General features: G+C 37.0%; 1 non-coding gene across 1 annotated transcript; it reads left to right on the top strand.

Moving 5' to 3' along the window:
• Positions 1–13,352: 13,352 nt before the first annotated feature.
• On the top strand, positions 13,353–13,459 carry LOC141722880 (small nucleolar RNA R71). Its single transcript, XR_012575878.1, has one exon. It is a non-coding gene; the product is annotated as a small nucleolar RNA R71 (small nucleolar RNA).

The following is a 13,459-nucleotide window of genomic DNA, read 5'->3' as shown; positions in this document are numbered from 1 at the left end:
GGGCGTCTGCGTAAACAAATAAGGTATCAGGCTTACAGTGGCATGTGCGGTCACCACCTTCCGCGGGAACTATCCTAAGGGGAGGACGAACGTTAAAGGTTGTATTAAGCTTGTTAATAACATCTATATTATACCACTTATTACAATAATCAAAAGAATCTAGGTGAGCATCAGATGGATATTCATCCCCCCAATGTTAATCATATCTAGCAAAGCAACGATATATAAGAAGGGAAAATTTCAATCTCGTTACCTCTCTTGGAAGCTGAAGCGATTTTGGCTGCCCTCTCTGAGATTTTGTCCACCATTGATGGAGGCTTAATGGAAGCTTGAGGTTGAAAATTGAAGGAAGGAGATGGCCGGAAAGGCCTAGAGAATTTGAGAGAGTAAAGGAGGTTTGGAAATAAGAAATTGGAAAGTAAAGTGTGAGATTTCACCTTACTATCCCCTCTCTTATATAACCCCCTAGTTGGTTAATGGGCCAGTAAAAAAGGAATTTTAACCGTTTATAACCGATTAAAAGCCCAGCCCAAAGGCTTAGGCCCAATTCTAGAGGCTTCTAGAAAGCTCTTAAAAAATAATATAAAAATAAAATATATAGATTATATGTATAAAGTAATACCCCAGAAGATTCCATAACATTCTGGATAGTTCTGGATCAAAAAGCCCATGATTGATAGGCCCAAGGTAATCAAGCCCATTTAGGAAATCCAGGAGAAAAGGCCCAGTACAAAGCTCAGGGAAAAGCCTGATTAAGGTTGGAACTTGTTAGAGCGAAAACAAGCGCTAAAATTACATGCAGTATAAGCGTTCGCAAGTAGTATAAGATATAAATCAGATTCATTCTCACAGAGACTCTTTTTAGTTAACTTCAGATTATGCACCTATGCAACAATGATATGATTATCGCTCAACGCTAAGATAATAACAAGTTGAGATGTTTATAATTAAGATTAAACTAACATGCAATTAACTAAGAATAAAAGTGATTGATTTAACTATATGAGACAAACATGGGATTCTAACTTCATTACTACTTCATTCAAAGTCATTGCTTTTAACCTTAGCATTCAATGGTGATGACAACTAATCAGATAATACGAAACTAATAAACGCCAAATTTCGTTGTACGAATACCCCACCAGACATCCACAAAAGAGATAGAAGCTGAATAGATACCAATTATGTTGAGACCCTATATATCTATAGAATTTGACAACATAAAGGTTTAATGTGCAAGTTATCTATCGTGATTATATAGAGCAAGTAAGATAGTTAGAATTACCTACGAATCATGCATAACAATTATATATGAACCTATGCTAGCATGGCAAGTTCTAAACCTCTATATTCACTTTCGCCTCAATAGAGATTAACACGCTATCTTATATGTTAGGTACACTGTGTATCAATCACCACGATATTGAACAAATTAACGATGGAAATCCATAAATAAATTCGTTAGGACCCTACGACAACGACTAGTTCATAACCGAACTCATCGTCACCATGGGTTCCAATGAAAGCATTGTATAAAAACTGAGATAAACTAGGTCTGAAATAACTAATAATAATCAAAAGTACGTTCACAAGAGTATTAGGTTCAAACAACAAAGAAAACAAGCATCCAAGATTACAACTTAAGCAAAGAATCATAAGTAAAATAAGTTCTTCTTCTCCTTCATTGTATTGTGCTATTAGGTCTTCTTGCTGCTATCTCCTTGCTCGTTGTTAAAAACATCTTTTTATTGATATATATAGGGTCCAGGATGACCAGGACTCTCAAAATCTTCAATTTCGACTAAAATCAGGATTCTGGTGCAGAAACAGGGCGCAGGCGCGCTACTTTCGGCCGCGGACATGCTGGAATAGTGATTTCTGGAGCGCGGGCGCGCTGGTTCTGGCGCGGCCGCGCTGGCCTTCTGGAGATTTTCTGACAATTCTTCTTTTGGCCGTATCCTGAGTTCTACTCGTCAGAATTAGGCGATTCAACTGCCCACGCGAAGCTAACGAGATTCTCTACAACTTGCGGCCTAGACTTCCAATTCTGATCTCTTTTCAGCATATTTCTTTGAAAATCTTCTTTCTTCCTCCAACTACTGCCTGCAATGCAATAACACAAAAAAATATCAAGAATACCAATAACTTGAGTCCAAAACACCAACTTAAGCCTGTAATGAAGCGTTCCAAGTAGATATAAAATCCACTTATCACACCCCCTAACTTGAATCGATGTTTGTCCTAAAGCATAAACAGACACAAAAACTATAAAACAAACCTATTGCATGAATGCAACTACGTGAATATGACTAAATGATAATGCAATCGATCCCCTCAGAATAACCATAACCAAATGAATAAGCCAACGTCTCTAAGGATGTAATAACTTTTAAAAAAGTTCGAATAAATCCCAGAAACCAACTCACAAACCAGAAACGTGCATGTGTGGGATGCTTGACAGATATACTCTCGATACTAGATTAATAACCATAACTTATCTTTCATCAAAACAATCACAAGTTTATAAACATAATAGACGTTAAACATATAATGACTCACAAAACCTCCTTTCTGTTAGAGTTATACAAGGATTCATGCTATTATTTAACACATAACAAAGATGCTTAATTGACCGTGCAATGAGTGAGGTCACAAAAGACTTATGCAATAATATCCATGTAGCGAGCGTCAGGTTAGCGGATCCCAAACTATAGAAGCCTTAGGTCACTAGGCACAAAGTCCCCTAAAACTTTATAATTCGAGTATTAAAGAGCTCACCCTTGATCAATTATGCATAAACACATATATTTTTTTTCTTTTTTTTCTTTTTTTCTTTTTTTCCCAACGATTTTTGAATGAGTGGGTTTCGCTCCATCTCATTCAACCCTAGACTACTCATATAAATATGAGTCGGCTACTAACCATTTGACACCTATCCTTATTCACACTAGCAATGAAATCCAAGTTTTTCTCCCATTAAAATTCAGTGTTCTTTTGCCATTAAGAGAATATCAAAAATTCTAGATATAAACAAGTGATTAAATCTCAACAAATAAACAAATATGATCATGATCTAGCTCAAAAGCAATCTATAAGACGTGTGAAAAAATTTATGGGCATGCAAATCAATTCACTAGACTTAAATAACCCTCTATTCGTCATTACCACACTCAAATTAACATCAATTTATCAGATAGCAATAGCTCAACCTAAGGGATCATGGTATATGCATGCACATGCAACTATATGAACTCACATAAAAACACAAATAAAAATGTCGTATATGAACAATCATGCAAAAATGTGAATGAAAACAACTAAACATGCAACATGAATCTATATGAATCTATATGGACACACACAAACTAATCCTTACATTATCACCCCCAAACTTAAAATTTTCAATATCCCCATTGAAGGTAATAATAAGGGACTCAGGATCACCCTCTTCGGGTGGAGGATTAAGTGGCCAATCAACCTCGACACCAGTGTCTCAGAAAACAGTACCGAGAGCGAGTGTCAAATCTTCAGCAAAACGTCGGTGGATGTCATGCATGACCTCAATATGCCGAATCAACCTTCTATACTGCGCATCACCAAGACCAAATCTATCAACTGTTTGTGGTGCACGAGAGGAACCATCTATAAGCACGGGATGAACCGGCCAGTCACCCTTTAGATTATCATAGATATAATCCAACTCCTTGTCATGGGGTGCACCTAAGAATGCAAAACTCAAGTGATCTGGCAGTGGGTTGAGCTCAAGTGCGGGAGATTCTTCAATAAACGGCTCAAGATGCTCCTGAGAAATTTTCAGCTCTGCTAACCCAAGAGAATTAAATGGCATATCCAACTTCCTATTCCACGGAGGTGCATTCAAAACATGTAATTGAATTGCTCCTTCTTCATCTTCAAGAACCGATTCCCCTATTAAGGCTCTCTCTAAGGTATCTGACTTTGGCAATTGCTCAAGCTCCGAATGCACGACAGAGTCTACCCACTCTACTTTAAAGCACTTCTCTTTATTTGTGGGTAATTTTATTGCCTTGAACACATTAAAAGTGACCTTCTGATCTTAAACCTTCATCGTAAGCTCTCCTTTTTGCATATCAATTATAGTTCGTCATGTAGCTAAGAATGGTCTTCCCAAGATAATGGGAATCTTCTTATCCTCCTCAAAGTCTAGAATAATAAAATTAGCAGGGAAGATGAGCTTATCCACCTTAACCAAGATATCCTCCACTACTCCTCGCGGATAAGTGATGGAACGGTCAGCTAGTTGTAAGGACATGTTAACAGGTTTTGGATTAGGTAGTCCAAGTTTCTTGAAAACTGACAAGGGCATCAGATTGTTGCTAGCTCCCGAGTCACACAAACACTTGTCGAACGACAGATTGCCAATGGTGTAAGGAATCGTGAAGCTTCCTGGATCTTTAAGCTTAGGAGGTAGTTTCTGTTGCAGCACAACACTGCACTCTTCCGTTAGAGCAATGATTTCCAACTCCTCAAGTTTTAGCTTCCGAGAGACTACCCTTCATGAACTTAACATAGCTCGGCATCTGTTCTAGAGCGCCAGCAAAAAATGTTGATATGCAGCTTCTTGAAAACTTCCCAAAACTTGGCAAATTGCTTGTCAAACTTATGCTTTTGAAGCCTTCTAGGATATAGCGTAGGTGGGTAGACCTGTTTATCCCCTGTATTACTCTCAGGAGGATTGCTTTCCATAGCTTTCTGTTGGGAACCACGGACTTGGGGTGTTACTACGTTTTACGATAAAGATTACGAAAAGAAATCACCTTGTTAATGGTTGATTCCATGCTCTTCTATTATATTCCCAAATTCCCTTGAGTGAAGTGTGGCCTCCGTCTTCTCAAGTTATCCTCTCTTCTTGCTCCTTGGTGGCTACAATATGTTTTCACACCCTTGCCAAGCAAGAAGAGAATAAGAATATATATAGGCTACAATAGGGACCATGGATAATTAGGTTGAGCCTTCTAATTACATCTTGAGCCTAGCCCAATGTAATTAAATATTAATTCAATCCACTAAATAATTAATATTTGCACTACCTTTCCTAATACCGTAATTTAATTAATTCGGTTCCAATATTATTTGCTTATTAAATTCCCCATGTTTAAAATATCATATGTCCATTAATTAAATAAATTACTGATAATTTATTTAATTAATATCTTTTATCCTTGATCATCCACTCAACCTTTATTTAATTATGCCAGAATAAATTCCACCTGCAGGGTTTCACATAATTAAATCTTTTTGAGCTTTCAAGGGGACATCATTAACCCGAATATTATCAGAACATGGATTCCTTCAATAAATAATATCCACCATGTATATAATTCCATCACCCAAAATATAATGATATAATTCAAAAGAATTATTTCATATATAAATCAAAGCATGTAAATAATATACACGTGTCAATTACTATTTCCGGATTAAGAACCTAAGCATTAATAATAACATAGAATCTTAGTTCTCCTTCTTAATCAGTATTAAGGGAACAATTCTAAATTTGATCCTGTTCAATATACACAAAGTATACTAGTATTATTTATTAGTCAATATAAACTAATCTAAATAATACTACAGCCATACCAGTGGATTGTCCAACACCACCTGTGATGTGAACCTTATTATATTATATAACCGTATTTAACAATCTAATATTCTGTATCCCATTTGATACTAGATTGTTCACAATATATAATATTAGACAACATGTAAACATTCAAATGATTCTCAAATAAACTGGCCAGAAATAAATGTACATACTTCAAATAAATATTTTCAGTATACACTAACAATCTCCCACTTATACTCAAAATATTCTATGTGTACATCAGTGTTTATTTAATCCACTATTACATAAAAATCTATGTGTCCATCCATCTGACTCCTATCGCTTCCATATGTTTGTCAAAAACCTTGGTTCGCAAGCTCTTTGTGAAAGGATCTGCTCGGTTGTCTTCTGATGATATGTGAGCCACAACTATATCCCCTCGCTTTACGATTCCTCGTATGAGATGATACTTACGTTCAATATATTTAGCTGCTTTGTGGTCTCGCGGTTCCTTTGAATTTGCCACAGCACCAGTGTTATCACAATACACCGTCAAGCTCCTAGGCAAATTAGGTACCACATATAAGTCCAAAAGGAAGTTCCTGAACCATACAGCCTCCTTGGCAGCCTCAGAGGCCGCCACGTACTCGGCCTCCATGGTGGAGTCTGCAATGCATTTCTGCTTTACACTCCTCCATATAATGGCTCCACCTCCCAAAGTAAAAACATATCTCGAGGTTGATTTCCTCTTATCCCTATCTGATTGGAAATCTGAATCAGTATATCCCAAAGGAAATAGATATGAGGCCTTATAAATTAACATATACTCCTTAGTCCTTCTCAGGTACTTGAGTATAGTTTTTACTGCACTCCAATGTTCCTGACCTGGGTTCGATTGATATCTACTAACCATGCCTACAACAAAGCAGATGTCAGGCCTCGTACATAACATAGCATACATTAAGCTTCCACATGCTGAAGCATAAGGAACTGCTTTCATGCTCTCTATATCCTTAGGTGTCGAAGGACACTGCTTCTTAGATAGAGCAACTCCATGCTTAAAAGGTAGAAAACCTTTCTTGGAGTTCTGCATGTTAAAACGAGCTAATACTTCATCAATGTAGGGCTCTTGAGATAAAGCCAACATCCTTTTCTTGCGATCCCTTATAACTTTGATCCCAAGGATGTATGCCTCTTCACCTAAGTCCTTCATGTCAAATTGTTTGAACAACCATGCCTTTACTAATGACAACATCTCAACATTGTTTCCAATGAGTAAAATATCATCTACATATATTACTAGAAAAACCACTGCATTACCTTCACTTCTCTGATACACGCACGATTCGCTTGGACTTTGATCAAATCCATATGACTGGACTGCCTGATTAAAATGAATATTCCAGTCTCTAGAAGCTTGTTTAAGTCCATAAATAGACCTCTTAAGCTTACATACCAGATGCTTTTGGCCTTCCTTAATGAATCCTTTTGGTTGCTGCATATAGATGGTTTCTTCAAGACTTCCATTAAGAAAAGTTTTCTTGACATCCATTTATCAAATCTCATAATCGAGATGAGCTGCTATAGATAAAAGAATACGGATTGACTTAAGCATGACTACAGGTGAAAAGGTTTCCTCATAATCGATATCTTCTTTCTGAGTATACCCTTTCGCAACAAGTCTTGCTTTCCAGGCTTTCACCTTTTTATCTAATCCCCTCTTTTTCTTGTAGATCCACTTACATCCAATAGGTTTTATACCTTTGGGTGGTTCCACGAGCTCCCAGACCTGATTAGAATACATTGATTCTATCTCAGATTCCATCGCCTTTTGCCAAAGATCTGCATCTTTGTCTTGTACTGCCTCTTCGTATGTACGGGGATCATCATCATGTTCACCAGAGACCAAGTCTGAAGACTCATCCAAAAACATGAATCTATCAGGCTGTTGAACAACCCTCCCACTACGACGAGGCACTGGTGCGGTATTAGTGACAGGTTGTACATTATGTTATGGTTGTTCTACTTGTACTACAGCTTCATGGGTATTATTTGTCCCTCCCACTAGTTCCTCTAAAATGAAACTACTCATGGGTTTGTGATTCATTATATATTCCTCCTCTAAGAATCTTGCATTGGTGCTAACAATGACATCCCGATTCTTCGGACTATAAAATAAATATCCTTTCATTCCCATGGGGTAGCCTACAAACAACCTTACTTCTGTACGAGATTCTAACTTAGTCCCGTTCTTGTTCAGCACATGTGCTGGACAACCCCATATTCGAATATGTCTTAGACTTGGTTTATCCCCGGTCCACAATTCTAAGGGGGTTTTAGGAACCGACTTAGAAGGTACTAAGTTCAGAAGATAAGCTGATGTCTCTAAGGCATGTCCCCAAAACGACTTGGGTAAATCCGAATAACTCATCATCGATCTAACACTCTCTAAAAGAGTCTGGTTCCTTCTCTCTGCTACACCATTCTGATGGGGTGTGACTGGTGCAGTTAACTGGGATTCTATCCCATTTTCTGATAAATATTCCCTAAATTCTCCAAGCAAGTATTCGCCACCACGATCTGATCGTAGTGACTTGATACTTTTATTAAGTCGTTTCTCCGTTTTAGCTTTGTACTCTTTGAACTTATCAAAGCACTCAGACTTACGGTGCAACAAATAAACGTACCCATATCTAGAATAATCATCAATGAAAGTGACGAAATATTCATAACCACCTCTTGCTTGGATATTCATGGGTCCACATAAATCAGAGTGAACCAATTCTAACAGTTGTTTGGCTCTATTCCCTTTTGCCTTGAAAGGCCTATTAGTCATTTTACCTTCCAAGCAGGATTCAAAAATTGGAAATGGCTCCACTGCCAATGAGCTTAAAGGCCCGTCTACTACCAGTCTTTGAATCCTCATTAAGTTAATATGACCTAATCTCAAGTGCCAAAAATATGTTTGGTTCAAACTAGATTGCTCCTTTCTTTTAGTAGAGTTAGAAGATGTGTTGTTCAATTCCCTAAATTACAGTTGCAGTGCAGGTTGACTAGGATTAATTATATACAAATTGTCTTGCAATGTACCAGAACATATAATTCATTTATTCATCATAATAGAAACATTACGATCCAAACAAACATTATAACCATCCAAAGCAAGTTTAGAAACCGAAATTAAATTCCTTCTAAAAGAAGGTACATAAAGACAATTGTTCAAAACCAAAATCCTATCAGAACCAAAAGATAAATGAATAACTCCTATTGCAACTACTGCTACTTTCGTAGCATCTCCCATGAACACGTATATCTCACCATCTCTAAGCATTCTGGATAGGTGGAACCCCTGCATAGAATTACAAACATGATCAGTGGCTCCTGTATCTACACACCAAGTGCTCGTAGATATAGCCGCTATAAATATTTCTGTAACTAGAGAAAAAGAAATACCAGTATTGTTTGTCTTCTTAGGAAGAGGACAATCCTGTTTCCAGTGACCTGACTGTTTGCATCTGAAGCACTTTCCCTTAGGCTTTTTCACACCACCCTGAACTCCCACTGCCTTAATAGCTTTCTGTGTCTGAGCCTTTTTCTTCTTCTTAATACCTTTCGGCTTAGAGGAAGAACCTTTCTCAGCCACATTCACGTGAACACTCTGCCGAAATAATCCTTCAGCTGCCTGAAGTTCTATCAGCAGTTCCGCGAGACTATAATGCCTCTTGTTCATGTTGTAATTCAAGCGGAACTGCTCAAAACTCTTGGACAAGCTCATAAGGATAATGTCAATCTGGGTTTCCCTGTCAAGTTCAGCACCAAGGATCTCTATCTCATTCAGATGAGACATCATCTTGAGAACATGATCCCTTACAGGTGTGCCTTCATCCATCTGAGTATTCATTAAAGCCTTCATGGCTACTTGCCTAGCAGCCCTATTCTGATCTCCAAAAAGTTCCTTGAGATTAAAGAGCATATCCGAAGCAGTGGCCATAGACTGATGCTGATGCTGCAAAACACCCGACATTGCTGCCAGAATGTAACATCGCGACATTTCATCAGCCTTAATCCACCATTTATAATACTCTTTCTCATCTTCAGGAGCATCAACAGCAGGCTGTTCAGGCTTGGGTTCATAAGTGCAAAACTTGTACTCCTCAGCAGTCAACACAATGTCCAAATTTCATTTCCATTCAATATAGTTAGGTCCAGTAAGTTTGTTATCCTTAAGTATGGTGAATAGTGGATTAAAACCCATTTTATCCTGAGAATCATGCATAAAAATATCACATAAATAAGGGTGCATTAATTATTAAGATCTATTGATTCCTCTAACAATTATTAAAATTTAATGCACTAACATATAAACACCATAAGCTTCTGGTACGCCACGATGTGTGACATGTATACCACCTAATTTTGTTTAAATGTTACTTCGGTGCTATTACTAAACAATATGCCACGTTGGGGTGGACTATATTATTTTTCATAGCTAAGTGTATACCATCATCAAATCTTAAATTATTTGAAATCTATGGAACTTGGTACGCCACGATGGGTGGCGTGTATACCTTCCAATATTCGTAATTTTGCCTTGAATAGAATACTTCAATTCAATATTCATCAATGGTTTGATTTCCAGGTAGTGGAGGAGTCACATCGGTCTCGCTTAAAACCCACAGCCTTACAAGTTCGATGAACCCGTTTTTGACAAAATTGCCCCAAATCAGAAATAAAGAAAATCCGTATCTATTCCTTTCAAAATTTATTAATTTAAGAAGTTTGTTCTAGTAATTTCTATAACATTCTAGACACCACAAATTACATGCCACAATGGGTGACTTATATATAATTTATATTCGTCTTTATGTTAAATTACCTACAACCAATAATGGAGACCATGAGATTTAATTTCATATTAATTCCCTCTCCCACTTAGAATTTTTTTATTAAAATTCAGGAATTTTAAAATTAAATAGGGCCCTATGTTGTTATAATTATGTCTAATCATGCATTCAAAATACACACATAATTTTAGCAACATATAACATTTAATTAAAGCAATAAATAAATTTTATGTTCATGTCGTCCTAATTAAGTTAAACATGCAATTTTAAAAGAATTACACACATAATTAACGACACATATAATCAATAAATTAAAGCAATAATTAAAATTTAATAGAAAAAATTAAAATAAATTTTCCACTATTATGGTCCTTGAAAAAAAATCCAGCTCTCAAAAAAAATCTGCCCCAAGCGCGACCCGACGCCCCCAGCAGCCCCAGCAGTCCCAGCTGCCGCCGCAGCCCCAGCAGCGGCCCATGAGCCGCAACAGCCCTAGCAGCCCCTTGTAATCGCACAGCGGACAAAAAACTACCGAAATTGATTTCCGATCGCACATAACTTGTTACAAAATACCCGGAAAAATTACAAAAAAATAGATATAATACAAAACTAATTTTGTAAAATCTATTCTAACACGATCAACCCTCATGTAAATTACAACCACGATTAAACCACGTGGAAACCAAAACAAAAATTAATCACGATTAAACCACGTGGGATCCAAACACATAATTAAAATATACATGGCCATAATAGTGGATTAACAACCTGCATCAAAACCAATACAAGCAAAACAGTATATACACGCATATATAATTACGACATGGACATTATATCATAAAACGTAGAACCCATTACCAGGCTCTTGATACCAATTGTTGGGAACCACGAACTTGGGGTGTTACTACGTTTTACGATAAAGATTACGAAAAGAAAATCACCTTGTTAATGGTTGATTCCACGCTCTTCTATTGTATTCCCAAATTCCCTTGAGTGAAGTGTGGCCTCCGTCTTCTCAAGTTATCCTCTCTTCTTGCTCCTTGGTGGCTACAATATGTTTTCACACCCTTGCCAAGCAAGAAGAGAATAAGAATATATATAGGCTACAATAGGGACCATGGATAATTAGGTTGAGCCTTCTAATTACATCTTGAGCCTAGCCCAATGTAATTAAATATTAATTCAATCCACTAAATAATTAATATTTGCACTACCTTTCCTAATACCGTAATTTAATTAATTCGGTTCCAATATTATTTGCTTATTAAATTCCCCATGTTTAAAATATCATATGTCCATTAATTAAATAAATTACTGATAATTTATTTAATTAATATCTTTTATCCTTGATCATCCACTCAACCTTTATTTAATTATGCCAGAATAAATTCCACCTACAGGGTTTCACATAATTAAATCTTTTTGAGCTTTCAAGGGGACATCATTAACCCGAATATTATCAGGACATGGATTCCTTCAATAAATAATATCCACCATGTATATAATTCCATCACCCAAAATATAATGATATAATTCAAAAGAATTATTTCATATATAAATCAAAGCATGTAAATAATATACACGTGTCAATTACTATTTCCGGATTAAGAACCTAAGCATTAATAATAACATAGAATCTTAGTTCTCCTTCTTAATCAGTATTAAGGGAACAATTCTAAATTTGATCCTGTTCAATATACACAAAGTATACTAGTATTATTTATTAGTCAATATAAACTAATCTAAATAATACTACAGCCATACCAGTGGATTGTCCAATACCACATGTGCTGTGAACCTTATTATATTTTATAACCGTATTTAACAATCTAATATTCTGTATCTCATTTGATACTAGATTGTTCACAATATATAATATTAGACAACATGTAAACATTCAAATGATTCTCAAATAAACTGGCCAGAAATAAATGTACATACTTCAAATAAATATTTTCAGTATACACTAACACTTTCTTCTTCGGTTCCACCTCGGCATCCTTCTGCACCACTTTTTCAGCCACAATCTCATTTTCTGGATTTGGAAAAGGTGTAGATGCACCTGCATTCTGGACAGAATTTTCAGACTCTTCGTCTTGCTGAATTTGGAGGCATGCAACCTTTTCGGACCTCAAGGTGATGGCGTTCACCTGTTCGTTAACTTCCCTCTTGCCTGGATTGGCTTCTGTATCACTAGGAAGCATTCCTGGTGGTCGATTTAATTAGGCATTAGCAATTTTCCCTATTCGGGTCTCTAAAGTCTTAATAGAAACAGCTTGGCTTTCGCATATAAGAGCCTGGTTTTTGTATATAAGCCTCAACTCCTCCAATTCACATTTTTCATTCGAAGGTTGACCTGCACCATGAGTTTGTTGTTCAAGTTGGAGTTGTTGTCTTGGTGCAAATTGATGCTGAAAACCAGGAGGATTGAATTGCTTATTTCCAAACTACTGGAATGGTTGTTGCATCGCATTCTGATTGTTGCTCTAGCTAAAGTTAGGATGATTTCAGTTGTCAGGATGATAAGTGTCTGGAACTGGTTGCTGCGATCTCTAAAAGTTGCTCACAAACTGAGCTGATTCACTAGATATAGCGCATTGCTCCGTCGCATGCGAACCTGCACACAACTCACAAACACTGGTTATCTGATTAACACCATAGTTAGCAAGATAATCGATCTTCATAGACAATGCCTTTAGCTGAGCAGTGATAGCCGTAGCTGTATCCACTTCAAGAACTCCTGCTACCTTGTCCTGTGGTAATCTCTTGGTTGGATACTGATATTCGTTAGCAGCCATCAGTTCAATTAGATCATAAGCTTCCTAGCTATTGCCCATAATGCTCCACTTGATGCTGCATCGAGTACGGGTCTTGAATGTGCTCCCAAACCGTTATAGAAGCAATTGATGATCATCCAATCAGGCATTCCATGACGAGGACACTTCCTAAGCATCTCCTTGTAGCGCTCCCAAGCTTCACATAGATTTTCTCCCGATTGCTGCGCAAATTGAGTAAGAGCATTCTTGAGTGC

Source organism: Apium graveolens, chromosome 4, assembly GCF_009905375.1.
Source record: "Apium graveolens cultivar Ventura chromosome 4, ASM990537v1, whole genome shotgun sequence".
Lineage (NCBI taxonomy): Eukaryota > Viridiplantae > Streptophyta > Magnoliopsida > Apiales > Apiaceae > Apium > Apium graveolens.
Note: the sequence above shows the minus strand (reverse complement) of the source record. Positions and strands in the feature narration are given on the sequence as shown.